General features: G+C 39.5%; 1 protein-coding gene across 1 annotated transcript in view; it reads left to right on the top strand.

Moving 5' to 3' along the window:
• Positions 1 to 1,677: 1,677 nt before the first annotated feature.
• The window catches only part of fam49ba (family with sequence similarity 49 member Ba), a 75,231-nt gene continuing 57,686 nt past the window's right edge, over positions 1,678 to 19,222 (top strand). Inside the window, exon 1 of the mRNA XM_084139940.1 lies at positions 1,678 to 1,848. The gene's annotated coding sequence lies outside the window, so the exon portion shown is untranslated. The remainder of the gene's footprint in view (positions 1,849 to 19,222) is intronic.

Genomic DNA, 19,222 nt, shown 5'->3' with positions numbered 1-19,222 from the left:
TCACATCAACCTAACAAACCAAATCATATTATAGATACCCTGGTCCAGTGCAACTTGTAACATGTGTGATACAGCATTTTCTACTTATCCAAATTAATCTTGACTTCTGTAGCTTGTACTGAGAGAGCTTCAATGTGGCAGCCAGGTGGAGGTCTTCAGGGTTGTGGTGTTATTTTGGCAGGAACAGGTCACTCAGGGTTGTCTCCATAAGTACATTGAAACAAAACAGTGGTCAGGGCACTGGACAGACAAGAGGACCTATACATTATGTAATTATGTACATCAATAATTGCACACCATTGTGCTCAGTAATTATACACCATTTGAAAGAGTGACCTGGCTCTCCGTATTTTGCTGGTCTGTGACCCGCCAGCACTGTCAGAGGAGATGGGGAATGATTCAACCTCAGAGTTACACACAGGGATACTTTATTGACATACACAGGCAGACATGGAAAGTAGAATGGTAGTGGTTCTGTAACAGGAGAAAATAGAGGCAATTAATATTCACATACCAAATGAATACACCAGGGCAAGAATGCACAGATACAGAACCTTACAGTATAGAGCAGAAACAAATGGCAAAGAACTGTACAGAACTAAAAGCTAATATTGCACTGAACAACCAGCAGTAATATACACAAATACAATGTCCCTCCCTCTACTTACTTTACACACCATCCCACATGTCAAGATATGAGTCCAGTTGTGTTGGGCAGGGAAGAGGTGTAGGAGCTTGATGCTCTCTCTGCAACTGCTTGAAGAAGACCTGAGAGGGGGCGGCAGGAATTGGGGATCTGGAACCCAAGATGACTGCCTTTGATTGGCTGACCCCACGGTGTGATAAGGCACCTGGCAACCTGGTCCCTAGCAACCAATCGGTTTGGTTAGGGCCAGAGGTGGGAAGGGCCAGTTACATATTTTGTCTCTGAGAGAGGGCTGTGAGATGGTGTGCACAGACTTAACAGGTAATTCTATAACATAATTTGCAAAACCAAAACTTGTATGGCGGTGATGGCTTGCGTCTGTTCCATTGAGAGTTTGAATAATTTTAATTTAGTTTGATGTTTCTATGACGATCCATGAACAATGTATTGAGGATAAGAGATTACAAATATTTTTATATGATATGATTATTTCTATCAAATCAACACAACTTTTTATGCAAATCAAAGATTGTAAAAGTAGGCCATACCTTTTTAGAATAATTAGCACTCATTTTGATGTTTCTATGACAATCAATGAAAAAGTTATTTCAAACAAGAGATTAAAATGCATTTTCATATGATTTGATTATTTCTATCAAATCAAGACAATTATTTATGCAAATCAAAGGTTGTAAAAGTTGGCCATACCTTTTTCGAATAATTAGCACTCATTTTGATGTTTCTATGACAATCAATGAAAAAGTTATTTCGAACAAGAGATTAAATTGCATTTTCATATGATTTGATTATTTCTATCAAATCAAGACAATTATTTATGCAAATCAAAGGTTGTAAAAGTTGGCCATGCCTATTTAGAATAATTAGCACTTGTTTTGATGTTTCTATGACAATCAATGCAAAAGTTATTGTGAACGAGATTTAACGTCAAATGTCTGTTGAATGTCTGATATAAAACCTACTTTACCTCCGTACAGCCCTCTCCTTCATGGCTGGTGACGTAATACAAATCCGCACTACTAGAAGGAACCTGTGAAACTGACATTCATAATTTTTTCCGGGTTGGCCAGTCATGTAAAAGGAGGCACACGGGACTGCGTACCTGGTTGTTTGAGTTTTAGGTGTTAATACGAAGACTTCCTTATCGATTGCAGGGGTAGACCTATAATTTCTCGATCTTGAAGGTATGTGTTTATCTGGACTGTAATTTACCTACTGTTGCGCTTTCATCTTAAGGGTACTAAAATGTCTTCAGGTCATCCATGTAGGGTTACTACAAACGTGCAGCATAATTTCGGCTTTAGCAACAGGTATCATGACAAAAACATGTGTTCATGTTTTGGTTCTAGCATGTTGAAACACTTTTTTGCCTGTAAACAAATTATGTTGGGCGCCTGAGTGATAGCCTAGGCCTATATCCTTCAAGTTGTGATAAACTGATAAAGCAAGCTGAGATATGTGCTATAAACTCGACGGCTGAAAATCGCATAACCTAAGAGAAGGCAATTGGTTGACTTACATTCTTATCTCAAAGAATGATCATGCTGAAGTTCTGCTGATGTGAGAATAGAGCCAGTCTTGATTTGAATTGAAAGGGAAAAGAACAAAACTATTCTCATACTTCCTCAATGTGAAGGCAGCTTTTCAAAGTAATCATACTACTTCCTCATTTTGTTTATTCAAAACACGCATTTAATTCGCCAAGTTCTCTCATTTCCCTTGCTCGACCTTATGCATTGTTACTTATAGTGTGAGATGTGTTATTTTGTGCAACAATGTAATTTTGTGTAACGATACAATACAATTGCATTTTATTGAAGGTTACAAGTAGGCTACAAAGCAGTTTATTCAGCCTTGTTAATAAGATTTCTCAGAAGAGGCAGAAGAGGAGGCAGCAGGAGAGAAGCATTCACTTGAATGATACAGAACGACGTTTAGCAGATTTTAGGAAGCAATAGCCAGTGATGAAATAGAAAGGACACTGTCACCTGTGCTTGGACATGCATTTCAACTGTAAGAAAAAGGTTGATGATTCTGCATGGAAATTAAAAAGGACTTTAGAAATGCACTATGCAAAAATCGCTCCTCCATTTCCTGGTTGCTAAAATTCTAATAGTTAGCCTAATTTCAGTTTATGTGACAAAACAAGAAAGTATAGTGTAGAGAATCATTGTACCATCTAAACCGCTGTTAAATATATTTTCCACAACCAAAAATATTGTTTTTTTTTCAGCTGTTTGAAACTGCTGTACAAAACCGAAAGTAAAAGATGCAAAAACGAAACTTCGGGAAGCAAAGAAATACCACACATAGAACATATCTACCACTTCTTAGACTTGCTTTCAGTGAGAATGACAGATCTATAACTCACACTTTTGTGAATATGGTCGGGTAGCCCAAAAAGTTACATATTGCAGCTTTAAAGGCTCATCATACTAAGAATGATCTTTGGTGTCTGTTAGTTCTGCTTGCTGGAGTTGTGTATTGCCTTGTACTTCACAGATCATAATATTTGTGGGTTAAAAACCTGTTCAGAGAACTTACTGAAAGCTTCAGTGTGGGAGTTGACGTCTGACTACTGCAATGCTATCTTTTGGTATAAATCCTTTGTAATGAGATGAACCTCTCAATCTCTTTGCTGTGGTGTCAGAGTTACTAGTGGGTAGAGCAAACACCTCATGTTCAGCTAATGTCTGAGGACAAGTTCTTTGTTAGTTAATTTGCAAATCCTTGAAATTGTGCATGCTGCAAACAGGTATTACAGTTGTAAGTACTATATTGGTGTATGTAACATACTATACTGTAATTCCATTTCAAAGTGGGACCACTTTGTGGTTAGTTATCACTCAGCTACATGAGATCCACAGCAAGGTGACTTCCATCAAATCAACCTAGACTGACACTATTTGCACTTCTCAATTTGTCCTTTGAGGTATGTCCACATTTGGAAGAGCCAGCCAATAGTGGCAATCTTCATTTTTTTTATTTGATTTACTTTTTACCCCTTTTTCTCCCCAATTGGTAGTTACAGTCTTGTCCCATCGCTGCAACTTCCGTACGGACTCGGGAGAGGCGAAGGTCGAGAGCCATGCGTACTCCGAAACACGACTCTGCCAAGCCACACTGCTTCTTGACACTGTTCGCCTAACCCGGAAGCCAGCCGCACCAATGTGTCGGAGTAAACACCGATGCAGTGCCTTAAACCGCTGCGCCACTCGGGAGGCCCTTCTTGGGAGATTTAACTTTTATTGTTATTGATTTCTGTAAGTAAGAAGTCATGTTTTAGAGTCAACCTATTGCTAAATTAAGTTCAAGTTTTATTAGTCGTATGTACTGGATACACATGGTATACATTGTCCAACAAATTGCTTACTTGCAGGTTCCTTCTAGACAATGCAACAACAATAAGAAATTATATAAAATATAAGAATACGAACATAAAGTAAATGGCTCAGTAGAATAGAGTAAACATTTTAGCATTGGATAGTGGTCGCTGTCCGTGGTTCTGAAACATCAGTGTGCTGTTGATTTGCCGCCTTTTCCTAGACCATGTTGCTATGTGCATAATAGATATAAAAATAAAGTTAACCAGCATATTGGTGTTGAGAACAAAGCGGCGGAGGCAGCAGCGGAGTTGGGAGTCGAGAAAACAGCACTTGCCTTAATTGTCTACGGAAAGTGAGGAGAGGGCGAAACCCCAACTTAATTAGGTCTATAATCAATAGCCTAACTGTTAAATGTACCTGGCTTTATAAATCATCCATATATATCTACAGAAATAAGACAGATCCTGCTTCTGTTTGAGTGTTTGTTTAATAGCCTACTGATTCCTTGAGCACCAGGTCTCACATAACCACAACATGTCGGATAAACAATTTCACAAATATGGCTGTTTTTAAACTTTGCTATCCTGTAATAAAGGCTTTACACTTTTTTTTCGTTAGAACAGCCTCTCTGGTATTATTTATAATTTATTTAGTGTTGTTTAAACTCTTCCAAATTGTCAGATAAATAGCATTTATAATAATAATAACCCTCCTTTTTCTTGATCTCCTTTTCGTTATTATTACTATTATTATTATTAATTATCATTATAATAATAAGTCATGTCGTTATCATTAGTAGGCTTAGTATAGCAGCCTTGAATAACCACCATCGAGGTGTAGGCCAAAGAGAGCATCCTGTTTAGTCTTAATACCATAACTTACTTAGGCCTATATTTCAATACCAATATAGGCTACTGTATCAATCAATCATGAATTCATTCATGTCATCACACAGCATATTAGTCATTCATGATTTGAAATGCAATCAAGCATTTCCATTTAAAAATCAAATAAAGCGACTCTTGAATAATTAGCGTAAACAATAAATAAACCGTTCCATTTTGGAAATTGCATACACGAATGAATGCGACTGTTTTTAGTCTTTGCTGTAATAAAGGCTTTACAAAAAAACATTACAACAGACTCTCTGGTACACTTATAATGTATTTAGTGTTGTTTACATTGTTCCAAATGGTCAGAAATTATATTGTATTCTAACAGCACCTGTTTGGCACACATAATATGCACTCAGCACTTGCACCTTACCTTCTTTTTCTTAATCTCCTGTATTTTCCACAACTAGTCAAATTTATTCCACACATCTGATTTCCCCTTTACCTCATGAGCAACCAGTAAACAACGAGTTTATTTGTCTCGTCCTCTGCATCCATTTTGCTGTCACATGTGTTCAGAGTTTGTTATAACCAATTTATTGATGTGACTATGATATGCTATAGGTCAGGCCCTATTGGTCACGTACATGTGATGCATACATGTGTCACATAAAGACAGCAATGGTTGAGGGAATAGGGATCTCCCCCAAAAATGAGGGATTTCGGGTGCTAGTCATACAGTCACTCGCTGTCATTTTTTTAAACACAGTCTGAGCACAATCAAATAAATTGCGGTAAGACTCCCTCTAGTCATTTGTGTGTCTTAATTATTTCATCAAGCAGTGCGCTTAAAGCATCAGACAAGCTCAGTGCATATAGTTGATTTGATTAAAACACACTTTTAACAATTTCAACCAATGGATTGGTCGAAAGAACAGAGCTCTCGGTCAACCAAGATTTTTTTTTGTCGGGGTCAGCCCTAGTTTTAAACGTGATTTATATAATATTACATTTTTACATTATTGGGTTATTTTGAGCCATTTATAAGTTATATTCATTATTCGAAATATTCGGTATCATTAAATGAAATGGCCATTGAACAGCAGGAAATAGATTCTGCCTTAACATTTACCTTGCAGCAGAAGAATGTATACGGGTTCAAGGTACTGTATGTAGAGGTAACTATCTCAGGTGTGTGAATGATATAATGTTGATCCCAAGAAGCAGTATGGAAATCAAAATGATAGGAGAGCAAAGTGTAGGTTTGGTCTGCATAGCGCAGGACCAGAAGGTGGCCATTATTGTGTCAGTGAAAGTCTAGGCTTTGGCTGTGCATTCCTATGTGCTGTAGCGTAACTTAAGTGCTGCTTGACATGGCCTTAAGGCAAAGATACTTGTCTGACTAGCTAGCTCTGTAAGTGTTGATTTGTGTTTGGCCTCTTGTCTCTCTCCTGTATGCCAGGGGCCATTTATGGATGCTAGTGTATTGACCATGAAGATGCACTGCTTGTACTTGTGTTATGAAGTCTTTATTCCTTCCTTGAATATTTTAGAAGGTTTACATGTGATATCATTTTTTACATAAAGTTGCTGACAATTTACGTCATGAATACAACAACATGTTATCACAATCATACACTGCATTTCACATTTGTACAGTCTTTTAGTGACCTGAATCCAATTTAAAGGTGAATGTTTGAAGTAAACGTCTGGATTTCTCTTAGACCACATTGCTGGTCTACTACTGGTCTATTGCTGGTCTGAAAGAGACATTGGAGTTTGTCTCCAAATTGTGGTTAAGTCAAAGACAATCTGTTGTATGTCGCCAACAGATAGCGTGTACCTTTTGTTGTTTGGCTGCAATTTGTTCAATGTGTTGCTAAGCTTGGCATGTCTGTTTGACAGACTGAAGCTAGAAAAGAGAATTGAGTAGAGGAGACAGCCAAAAACAAACACAGAGGAAATGCCAGTCTGCTACTTTGTAACTTCCTGGGTGTCTTGTGTCTGATGTAGCACATTTTCCACACTATGAAATCGACACATCCGTCGTTAAACACTCTGCAACACCCTGCAGGACTAAAGCAATGTGAACTAGTCCCCAGAAGCCCTCAACATATTTTGAGTTTTCTTTTTCGTCATCTTACTCTCCTTTAGAAATAGCATGATAAATTGAATTGAAGGTAACACTAAGGCCAGGATTCAATCCAAAATCGCGCTATAGCGTGCTTGACATTTAAAGTTCCCGTATGTTGCTTTGTGGGCGAACCGACCAAATGCACAAAGAAATGTGAGTTGTAGGTCTGTCATTCTCATTGACAGCAAACGGTAGATCCCTTCTATGTGCGCTATTTCTCAGCGGTTTAGATTGTAAAATGATTCTCTATACTATTGCTTGTTTTGTCGCGAACGTGATAGAATTTTAGCAACCAGGAAATGGCGGAGAAATTTCTACATATTGTGGCTTTAAAGATAATTTCCTATTGAGTCAATATCTGCAGCGTTTAACTTGAATGCGATCTCTGTAGAAACCGTAACATTGCCTTTAAAATACACATTGTCTACAAGTACAATCGGATTGAATCCCAGCTTGACTCTAGTAAAGTTACATTCTTCTGAAATTCATCCATTTACAGGGCCAATCTGTGATTGGTACATCCATTTTTGGACTTTTAAATAATTATATTTCATTATTTAATATAGAGTAGAATATAACTTATAAATGCTTCATAAGTTTAGTTCAAATGTCTAACCCCATCACAACCCAACATATAAGCATGTTCTACTCCATTGTTTGTAAACAATGTAATTGTAAACAAACACTGTCTAGCTTCAAAACATGGATAAAACTATAATTTGTATCTCATGGATGGTCAGTCCTTGCATCCATAGCGCTGTCTATGAATTTGAGAGTGGTTACATTTCCCCAGCCCCATCCCTCAGCTTTGTACTAAAACAGTGGGGGGAGGGTTCCGATTTGTTATTGTTTGAACTACAGATTGCCCCTTTAATGTGTTTACCATAATACTTATTGTAAAATGTTGTATCTGCAGTCAGAATGTCAAAGCAACTTTTGCTGTTGTGCATCACCGAGTTTAAACCCGTTGGCAATAACAATGCCTAAAATTACACCATCTCATAGCTCCTAGATTTATGAGAATGGAAGAAAATTCTAAACACAGTGTTGGGTCAATATGATGTACAGTGGCTTGAGAAAGTATTCACCCCCCCCCCTTGGCATTTTTCCTATTTTGTTGCCTTACAACCTGGAATTAAAATTGATTTTTGGGGGGTTTGTATCATTTGATTTACACAACATGCCTACCACTTTGAAGATGCAAAATATTTTTTATTGTGAAATAAACAAGAAATAAGACAAAAAAACAGAAATCATTAGCATAAGTATTCCCCCCCAAAGTCAATACTTTGTAGAGCCACCTTTTGCAGCAATTACAGCTGCAAGTCTCTTGGGGTATGTCTCTATAAGCTTGGCACATCTAGCCACTGGGATTTTTGCCCATTCTTCAAGGCAAAACTGCTCCAGCTCCTTCAAGTTGGATGGGTTCCGCTGGTGTACAGCAATCATACCACAGATTCTCAATTGGATTGAGGTCTGGGCTTTGACTAGGCCATTCCAAGACATTTAAATGTTTCCCCTTAAACCACTCGAGTGTTGCTTTAGCAGTATGCTTAGGGTCATTGTCCTGCTGGAAGGTGAACCTCCGTCCCAGTCTCAAATCTCTGGAAGACTGAAACAGGTTTCCCTCAAGAATTTCCCTGTATTTGGCACCATCCATCATTCCTTCAATTCTGACCAGTTTCCCAGTCCCTGCCGATGGAAAAACATCCCCACTGCATGATGCTGCCACCACCATGCTTCACTGTGGGGATGGTGTTCTCGGGGTGATGAGAGTTGTTGGGTTTGCACCAGACCATAGCGTTTTCCTTAATGGCCAAAAAGCTCAGTTTTAGTCTCATCTGACCAGAGTACCTTCTTCCATATGTTTGGGGAGTCTCCCACATGGCTTTTAGGGAACAACACGTGTTTGCTAATTTTTTTCTTTAAGCAATGGCTTTTTTTCTGGCCACTCTTCCGTAAAGCCCAGATACTCCAATCTCCGCTGTGGAGCTTTGCAGCTCCTTCAGGGTTATCTTTGGTCTCTTTGTTGCCTCTCTGATTAATGCCCTCCTTGCCTGGTCCGTGAGTTTTGGTGGGAGGCCCTCTCTTGGCAGGTTTGTTGTGGTGCCATATTCTTTACATGGTGCTCCGTGGGATGTTCAAAGTTTCTGATATTTTTGTATAACCCAACCCTGATCTGTACTTCTCCACAACTTTGTCCCTGATCTGTTTGGAGAGCTGCTTGGTCTTCATGGTGTCGCTTGCTTGGTGGTGCCCCTTGCTTAGTGGTGTTGCAGACTCTGGGGCCTTTCAGAACAGGTGTATATATACAGAGATCATGTGACAGATCATGTGATACTTAGATTGCACACAGGTGGACTTTATTTAACTAATTATGTGACTTCTGAAGGTAATTGGTTGCACCAGATCTTATTTAGGGGCTTCATAGCAAAGGGGGTGAATACATATGCACGCACCACTTTTCCATTATTTATTTATTTATAATTTTTTGAAACAAGTTATGTTTTTCATTTAACTTCACCAATTTGGACTATTCTGTGTATGTCCATTACATGGAATCCAAATAAAAATCCATTTAAGTTACAGGTTGTAATGCAACAAAATAGGAAAAATGCCAAGGGGGTTAAATACTTTTGCAAGGCACTGTAGTTTTATAAAGAGATTTCTGTTGTTTATCGATATTACATTTGTATTTTATATTATCTGTACATAATTTACACCGTTCATAAAGAATTTAGTTACATGGAATGCTTGCCATGCTTCATGTTTGCTCCATAATCTTTTGTGAATGCTCTATGTTGCTAACTGAGGTTCAATATTTGGCAAACATTCAAATTGGCCATGAAGCTAAAGTAGTTCCTTTTGTAGTTGCGTTTGACCATTTTATAAACCCTTTACAAAACCTTTGTAGAAGTGTCCATGGTTTAAAAAAATAGAGTTTTGTGTGCATGTGTGTGTGTGTGCGCATGTGTGGGTACACAGAGGCTGCAGATAGCAGGCCTGCCTCAGCAAAAAGGAGGCTACCGCTCAGTTTCAGTAGTTGGTGTTATCATGCCTTGGTGGAAAAAACCATACTGTATGTAGGCCTCACCCTCATTGAATAACTGGTGAAATTATGCATTATGTTGTACTGCAAACGCACAAGTCCATAGGCCTACCCCTGCGATGCATATATACTACACCTCTACAAAATGTTCATTCTGTTTAGTATGTCACAATGTTTTATTGTGGATCCCACTAAAGCATTCAACTAGATTTGCAGAGTCTGCTCATTCAGACGCATGTTTCAGTCAGAAATGTATGCACAGTCACGCGACGGGTGGCAAGTTCACACAAGTTTCCCCCAAGTTGCGGATCACACCTCTCATGTTCCTGCTCTTGGCATTTTTCTGTGCTCTCTCCTTCCCCTCTTATTCCATGGCACAGATACATGGGTATGCAGTAGACCAGAGGGGTATACTACAAAGTAGGATCAAGGAGTTAGCCAGCTAACTTGCCTAATATATATATATATATATATATATATATATATATATATATATATATATATATATATATATATATATACAGTGAGGGAGAAAAGTATTTGATCCACTGCTGATTTTGTACGTTTGCCCACTGACAAAGAAATGATCAGTCTATAATTTTAATGGTAGGTTTATTTAAACAGTGAGAGACAGAATAACAACAACAAAATCCAGAAAAACGCATGTAAAAAATGTTATAAATTGATTTGCATTTTAATGAGGGAAATAAGTATTTGACCCCCTCTCAATCAGAAAGATTTCTGGCTCCCAGGTGTCTTTTATACAGGTAACAAGCTGAGATTAGGAGCACACTCTTAAAGGGAGTGCTCCTAATCTCATTTTGTTACCTGTATAAAAGACACCTGTCCACAGAAGCAATCAACCAATCAGATTCCAATCTCTCCACCATGGCCAAGACCAAAGAGCTCTCCAAGGATGTCAGGGACAAGATTGTAGACCTACACAAGGCTGGAATGGGCTACAAGACCATCGCCAAGCAGCTTGGTGAGACGGTGACAACAGTTGGTGCGATTATTCGCAAATGGAAGAAACACAAAAGAACTGTCAATCTCCCTCGGCCTGGGGCTCCATGCAAGATCTCACCTCGTGGAGTTGCAATGATCATGAGAACGGTGAGGAATCAGCCCAGAACTACACGGCAGGATCTTGTCAATGATCTCAAGGCAGCTGGGACCATAGTCACCAAGAAAACAATTGGTAACACACTACGCCGTGAAGGACTGAAATCCTGCAGCGCCCGCAAGGTCCCCCTGCTCAAGAAAGCACATATACAGGCCCATCTGAAGTTTGCCAATGAACATCTGAATGATTCAGAGGAGAACTGGGTGAAAGTGTTGTGGTCAGATGAGACCAAAATCGAGCTCTTTGCCATCAACTCAACTCAACGTGTTTGGAGGAGGAGGAATGCTGCCTATGACCCCAAGAACACCATCCCCACCGTCAAACATGGAGGTGGAACATTATGCTTTGGGGGTGTTTTTCTGCTAAGGGGACAGGACAACTTCACCGCATCAAAGGGACGATGGACGGGGCCATGTACCGTCAAATCTTGGGTGAGAACCTCCTTCCCTCAGCCAGGGCATTGAAAATGGGTCGTGGATGGGTATTCCAGCATGACAATGACCCAAAACACACGGCTAAGGCAACAAAGGAGTGGCTCAAGAAGAAGCACATTAAGGTCCTGGAGTGGCCTAGCCAGTCTCCAGACCTTAATCCCATAGAAAATCTGTTGAGGGAGCTGTAGGTTCGAGTTGCCAAACGTCAGCCTCGAAACCTTAATGACTTGGAGAAGATCTGCAAAGAGGAGTGGGACAAAATCCCTCCTGAGATGTGTGCAAACCTGGTGGCCAACTACAAGAAATGTCTGACCTCTGTGATTGCCAACAAGGGTTTTGCCACCAAGTACTAAGAAATGTTTTGCAGAGGGATCAAATACTTATTTCCCTCATTAAAATGCAAATCAATTTATAACATTTTTGACATGCATTTTTCTGGATTATTTTGTTGTTATTCTGTCTCTCACTGTTCAAATAAACCTACCATTAAAATTATAGACTGATCATGTCTTTGTCAATGGGCAAACGTACAACATCAGCAGGGGATCAAATACTTTTTTCCCTCACTGTATATATATATATATATATATTTTTTTTTTTAAAGATAAGCTTTAAATGGGCATGATCTAATTGAAACAACAACCAAAAACACATATTGAAGTTAAGCTTTCTTAATGAACCAGAAATTCTGTAGTTATTTCTGGTTGCTTATCAAAGTTAGCTGGCTAACTCACTGATTATGTTTTGTAGTATACCCCTCAGGAGTCTCCAACTCCTGGCTTCTGTTTTGTTTTGTAGGCTTTTGTTCCAACCCAGCATTAACACCTGATTCATCAAATTGTGGTTCTAACCGTTATTTAAACAGGGAGTCCTATTACAAATGAGCCACCCGGTTCAGGGTGGTGATCGGAGACCATGATTAGTTGCACAAAGAGTCTGTGATTAGAACTGGAACATTTTGTCTTAGTAAGTCTATATATAAATCAAGCTATTCTGTAAGACCGACCGACATACCAGATCATTATCATACATGAAATCAATCATTTTACATGTACTGTATGCTACAAACATATCTAAAATACTGCATGTCTGTATTACTGTCTGGGTAGCATTTAAAAAACCTTAATATTCTCAAAACGTTCCTTTTAACGATGTCCATGAGAAGGTGGCAATATGTACAGTATGTGGATATGAGGTCAACAGCACAAAAAAGCATAACATACTGTAATCACGAGCTGCATCCTGTCTATTTAGAATGTCTCTGTTTTTTAGGGCATTGCCTGGGCTGTGTTGCATGTGTAAAATGTCGCCCTCTACGTGTACCTAAAGTATCACTACCACTCACAATCTATGGAAAGTATTCAGACGCCTTGACTTTTTCCACATTTTGTTACGTTACAGCCTTATTCTAAAATGGATTAATTGTTTTTTTCCTCATCAATCTACACACAATACACCATAATGACAAAGCAAAAACAGGTTTTTAGAATTTTTTGTAAATGTATATAAAAGAAACAGATAAAAAAGGAGGAAATATCACATTTACATAAGCATTCAGACGCTTTACTCAGTACTTTGTTGAAGCACCTTTGGCAGCGATTACAGCCTCGAGTCTTCTTTGGTATGATGCTACAAGCTTGGCACACCTGTATTTGGGTAGTTTCTCCCATTATTCTCTGCAGATCCTCTCAAGCTCTGTCAGGTTGGATGGGGAGCGTCGCTGCACAGCTATTTTCAGGTCTCACCAGAGATGATCGATCGGGTTCAAGTCCAGGCTCTGACTGGACCACTCAAGGACATTCAGATACTTGTCCCGAAACCACTCCTGCATTGTCTTGTCTGTGTGCTGAGGGTCATTGTCCTGTTGGAAGGTGAACCTTCACCCCAGTCTGAGGTCCTAAGTGCTCTGGAGCAGGTTTTCATCAAGGATCTCTCTGTACTTTGCTCTGTTCATCTTTCCCTCAATCCTGATTGGTCTCCCAGTCCCTGTCACTGAAAAACATCCCCGTAGCATGATGCTGCCACCCCCATGCTTCACCGTAGGCATGGTGCCAGACATGACACTTGGCATTCAGGCCAAAGAGTTCAATCTTGGTTTCATCAAACCAGAGAATCTTGTTTCTCATGATCTGAGAGTCCTTTAGGTGCCTTTTAACAAACTCCAAGCGGGATGTCATGTGCCTTTTACTGAGGAGTGGCTTTCGTCTGTCCACTCTACCATAAAGGCCTGATTGGTGGAGTGCTGCAGAGATGGTTGTCCTTCTGGAAGGTTGTCCCATCTCCACAGAGGAACTCTAGAGCTCTGTCAGAGTGACCATCGGGTTCTTGGTCACCTCTCTGACCAAGGCCCTTCTCCCCCGATTGCTCAGTTTGGGCGGGCGGCCAGCTCTTGGAAGAGTCTTGGTGGTTCCAAACTTCTTCCATTTAAGAATGATGGAGGCCACTGTGTTCTTGGCGACCTTCAATGCTGCAGACATTTTTTTGGTACCCTTCCCCAGATCTGTGCCTCGACACAATCCTGTCTCGGAGCTCTACGGACACTTCCTTCGACCTCATGGCTTGGTTTCTGCTCTGACATGCACTGTCAACTGTGGGACCTTTTATATAGACCGGTGTGTTTCTTTTTAAATCATGTCCAAACAATTTGAATTGGCCACAGGTGGACTCCAATCAAGTTGTAGTGACATCTCAAGGATGATCAAAATAAATTGGATACACCTGAGCTACATTTGGAGTGTCCTAGCAAAGGGGATTGAATACTTATGTACATTAGATCTTTTGGTATTTAATTTTCAATAAATTTGCAAAGATGTTTAAAAAAAACAGGTTTTCACTCTCATTATGGGGTATTGTGTGTAGATGGGTGAGAAATATAAATGTTATCCATTTTGAATTCAGGCTATAACACAATAAAATGTCGAATAAGTCAAGGGGTATGAATACTTTTTGAAGGCACTGTAGGCCTCCATCATTATCCAGCATAACTCTAGTCAACTATTGTCTGTCGGGTTGTAAAAATACTTTTTGTCGGAAAATCATCATCCGTTGTCATTTATCCGGGAATGGATGATTCCTATTGTAAAAGCATTGTCTTCTTCCGAAATTCTGACACAAAATCCCAGTGTGCATGCAGGATGATTTCTATGCATGCAGTTGTGTTTAACCCGCAGGTCACTCACTGTGGCTCCACCAGGGGGCATCATAAACCTACGCAGTGCTTGACTGGGCTGCACCTCCCTACTGTGTGCTCTGTACCCCAGGGGCATCTAAAAAAAAACGTGCCCTGGATTTGATGACCTAGTCTCAGTAAAGAAAGAAAATAAGCGTGAAAGCAAAGCAGAAGTGGCATTAGGAAAACATAGACAGAAGCAGATGGATCTTGCAGATAGATATGGATTGATAAATCCAAAAGATGCACATTTGACATACAAATTATCTATACTGAACAAAAATACAAACACAAGATGTAAAGTGTTGGTCCAATGTTTCATGAGCTGAAATATAAGATCCCAGAAATGTTCCATACTCACAAAAAGTTTATTGATCAGGCCACAAACAACAGCCTCTTCAACTCTATTCGAAGGAGATGTGTCGCTCTGCATGACTGCAAATGGTGGGCACACCAGATACTGTCTGGTTCTCTGATCCACGCCCCTACTTTTTTATAAAGGTCTCTGTGACCAACAGATGCATAACTGCATTCCCAGTCATGTGAAATCCATAGATTAGGGCCTAATGAATTTATTTCAATTGACTGATTTCCTAATATGAACTGTAACTCGTTGAAATTGTTGCATGTTGCGTTTTATATTTTTGTTCCTAAATATGCTATTTTATACGATTTGGTCCACTTTGGAGAGTAGTTTTTTTTCTATCACTGTCAGATATTGAACAGATATAGAAAAGTAATGTAGTTTTACTCAATAATGTAATAGTATATGCCATTAGGCAGACTATTTCATCCAAAGCGACTTAGTCATGCGTGTATACATTTTACATACAGGTGGTCCCGGGAATCAAACCCACTATCTTGGTGTTGCAAGCGCCATGCTCTACCAACTGAGCCACAGGGATCGTTCCACTTCAGTTCAGCAAGCCATGACACCCACCATCTCAAATTGTTCTGAAATGGTTGCTGTAGTTCGAAACAGATAAGATAATAATTCCTGCAACATAATTTGGTTGAAAGACAATTTGAACTCTGAGAAATTAAGCTTATTAATTGCACCTAAGTTGGCCATTTCAATTACTAGGATTCATATAATATTCATTAAATATAATACCCATATCTTGTTTGTTTCACAAAAAAATATATTTTGCATCTTCAAAGTGGTAGGCATGTTGTGTAAATGAAATGATACAAACCCCAAAAAAATCTATTTTAATTCCAGGTTATAATGCAACAAAATGGGAAAAATGCCAAGGGGGGTGAATACTTTCTCAAGCCACTGTATCAAAAGCTTTTTCTGTGTCTGGAGATAGAACTGCCCAAGGAGCTTTAGTTTCTGATGAAACCATGTAAGATATGTAATAGACGACGGAGGTTATCTGAGGATAATAGTTTTTTAACAAACCCGCTTTGGTCCGGATGTATCAATTTGGGTAAATACGTTTCGAGACGGGACGACAGAATTTGAGAAAGTAGTTTAATATCTTTGTTTATCAAAGATAGGGGGCGATGGTGTGAACACTGGGTGGCGTTCTTTCCTTCTTTAATGAAAGCTAAATGAATGCTCCAGATGCCGCTGTTCATGCTGTTACTGCCACACCCTTTTATACATTTAGCATCATTAGGTATCTTGTGTTTAGTAAATTGACCCTTTTGCAACTTTGGGTAGAAAACAAATAGCTTTTGCTCATGATGAAAATAAATTATGTGGTCACCCTTACAATTCAAGCCAGTCTTCCATGAAAGCAATTCAAACACACAAACTGTCCTTCTGATAAGGCTTAATCTGTGTTCAGGAAACAGCCCCTGTGTGTGTAGTTTATTCCCTTCAAAAAATGTCTGGATTAGTTAAACCATTGCTGGTGAGCAAGCAAACCATTAGGCTACAGCAGTTCTAATGGTTTCAATGTTATGGTCTGTAAGGGTCTTCAATGGTAAAAGTCCCAAAGACACACTGTATAGTGTTTTGCAATGGTATTGTGTTCGGTTGGGTTTAATGGTAAACGTCAAGTCAGGGCCTCCTGTAGCTCAGTTGGTAGAGCATGGCACTTGCAAAGCCAGGGTTGTGGGTTCGATTCCCACGGGGGGCCAGTATGAAAAATGTATGCACTCTCTAAGTCGCTCTGGATAATAGCGTCTGCTAAATGATGTAATTAGTCAAACAACATTATAGAGATGTTTTCTAATCATTTCATTGAAAAACGTAAGACTGCTATTTAATGGTTTATAATTGTATTATTTTATTAGGATTGTCACAACATTTTAGTCACTAGCCCATGTATACACCCTTGTAGGAAAAGTCTTCATATGAGAATTGCACCTTAAGGATAGCCCTCTCAGAGATCTGCCATTTGTTGGACAATTCGAGAAGAGTTGGGCATTAGGTTTCTAAGAGAAGGACAAACTGAATTGCTTTAATGGAGGACTGGTTTAACTTTTGAGGATGACCCCACAATATATTTTCATAATGAGCAAAAGCTTTTGGTTTTCTACCCCAAAAAATTATCAATTTTATAAAAACAAAAGAACAGCAAAACGAATAAAAGGCTTTGGCAGTAACAGTAGGAACAGTGGCATCTATTGGGTAAAATCTGGTACTTTCACACTAATTTATGGAGGGAAATGCAAGCGACTTCAATAGCTAATACATTACATAGTATGAATAAAGAATATACCAAGCCACAGCTTTGTACTACTTGTCAAACATAGGGAACTGATACTGTATACCGGCCTTTGGGGTGGGGTTTGGAGGGTACGTGGGTGGCTTTTGACCATTTTTGTTTGGATTCCTCATGTCTTAATCATTGTTAAGAAGAGGTTTGGTCCAAATCAGATGTTGGGTACTATATTTATTAAATGTTGTATGAATCCTATAAATTTAAATGGCTAATTTGGTTGCAATCGATGATATACATTCCTCAAAATCCTCTTTCTTGTGCTTTTTGAGGTGGAACAACTCATAGGTATAGTATTGTAGGAGGACAGATACTATCATGTAGGATGATGTGCTCTAGAAATATAAAAGGGATGGTTTAAATATCACATCTAGGCAGACAATTTGTTATGTTTGTTGATGATAGAAGATCAGGGTCATTGATATCAAGGTCATTTATATCACGATGCAATGCAGTGAGATAGACGATCAGGGTCATTGATATCAAGGTCATTTATATCACGATGCAATGCAGTGAGATAGACTGCAGAGAATAATCTAGTCTGCAGTGTGTCTGTTGGCAGATATGTGTGTGCCACATACAGTACACTGTGTGTGTGTCTTGTTGGTTTGTTTGTTTGTTTGTTTGCGTATGTATGTGTTTGCTTCTTTTATTTAGTCTCTGTGTCTGGGTGTATGTGTGTGTCACGTCTGTCAAGTCTGAAATCAGGACTAGACAGAAATACCTGTGTCCCCTGCCTTCCAGCAATTTGCAAGCATGCACATGCATGTGAGTGTTTGTGTGTCTGTATCACTGCCTCCTATTTAGCTTGGGGTGTGGCGTTAGTGGAGTGCTGCAACCCCCCTTCTTACCTCGCACCAGGGGATGTCAGAGGGCAAATTACAGTGCGGTTCATCTGTAGTTTACTGTGTATAGTGTTCTTTGAGGGCAGAATAAGGATGTTATAAGCTTATGGAGGACTTAATGTACATTATCGTGACAGCTTCAAGCGGAGAGTAGGACTCAGTTCCTCGCAGAGAGACCCTAAAGTGGACGAGCACGACTTGCCAGGCAGTGCAAAGAGAGAAAGACCGAAGTGTGGGGGAGGCAGGTAGTTCGTAAAAGAGAGATACGGAGTAAAGACAAAGTGAAGGATAAAGAGCACAGGAATGAGTGGGGAAAGGAAGGCATGAAAAGAGAAGGAAAGAGGTCGGGGAAGATAGCAAAGAGATAGAAAAAAAGGTGGAGAGGAGGAGCAACAGAGAGAGAGACAGAGTGGACACACTAGGGGCATGATTACATTTATACTGAGCAAAAATATAAACGCAACATCTAAAGTGTTGGACCCATGTTTCATTAGCTGAAATAAAAGATCCCAGAAATGTTCCATATGCAAAAAAAGCTTATTTCTCTCAAATGTTGTGCACAAATGTGTTTACATCCATGTTCGTGAGCATTTCTCCTTTCCCAAGATAATCCATCCACCTGACAGGTGTGGCATATCAAGAAGCTGATTAAACAGCATGATCATTACACAGGTGCACCTTGTTCTGGGGACAATAAAAGGCCACTCTAAAATGTGCAGTTTTGTCACACAACATCATGCCAGAGATGTCTCAATTTTTAAGGGAGCGCGCAATTGGCATGCTGAATGCGGAAATGTCCACCAGAGCTGTTGCCAGATAATTGAATGCTAATTTCTCTACCATAAGCCTCCTCCACCGTCATTTTAGAGAATTTGGCAGTACGTCCAACTGGCCTCCCAACCGCAGACCACGTGTAACCACATCAGCCCAGGACCTCAACATCCGTAATGACAAAGCGAAAACAGATTTT

This window comes from Coregonus lavaretus, assembly GCF_964263955.1.
Source record: "Coregonus lavaretus genome assembly, chromosome: 23".
Lineage (NCBI taxonomy): Eukaryota > Metazoa > Chordata > Actinopteri > Salmoniformes > Salmonidae > Coregonus > Coregonus lavaretus.
The sequence above is the reverse complement of the archived record's forward strand: the minus strand, read 5'-3'. Positions and strand labels throughout refer to the sequence as shown.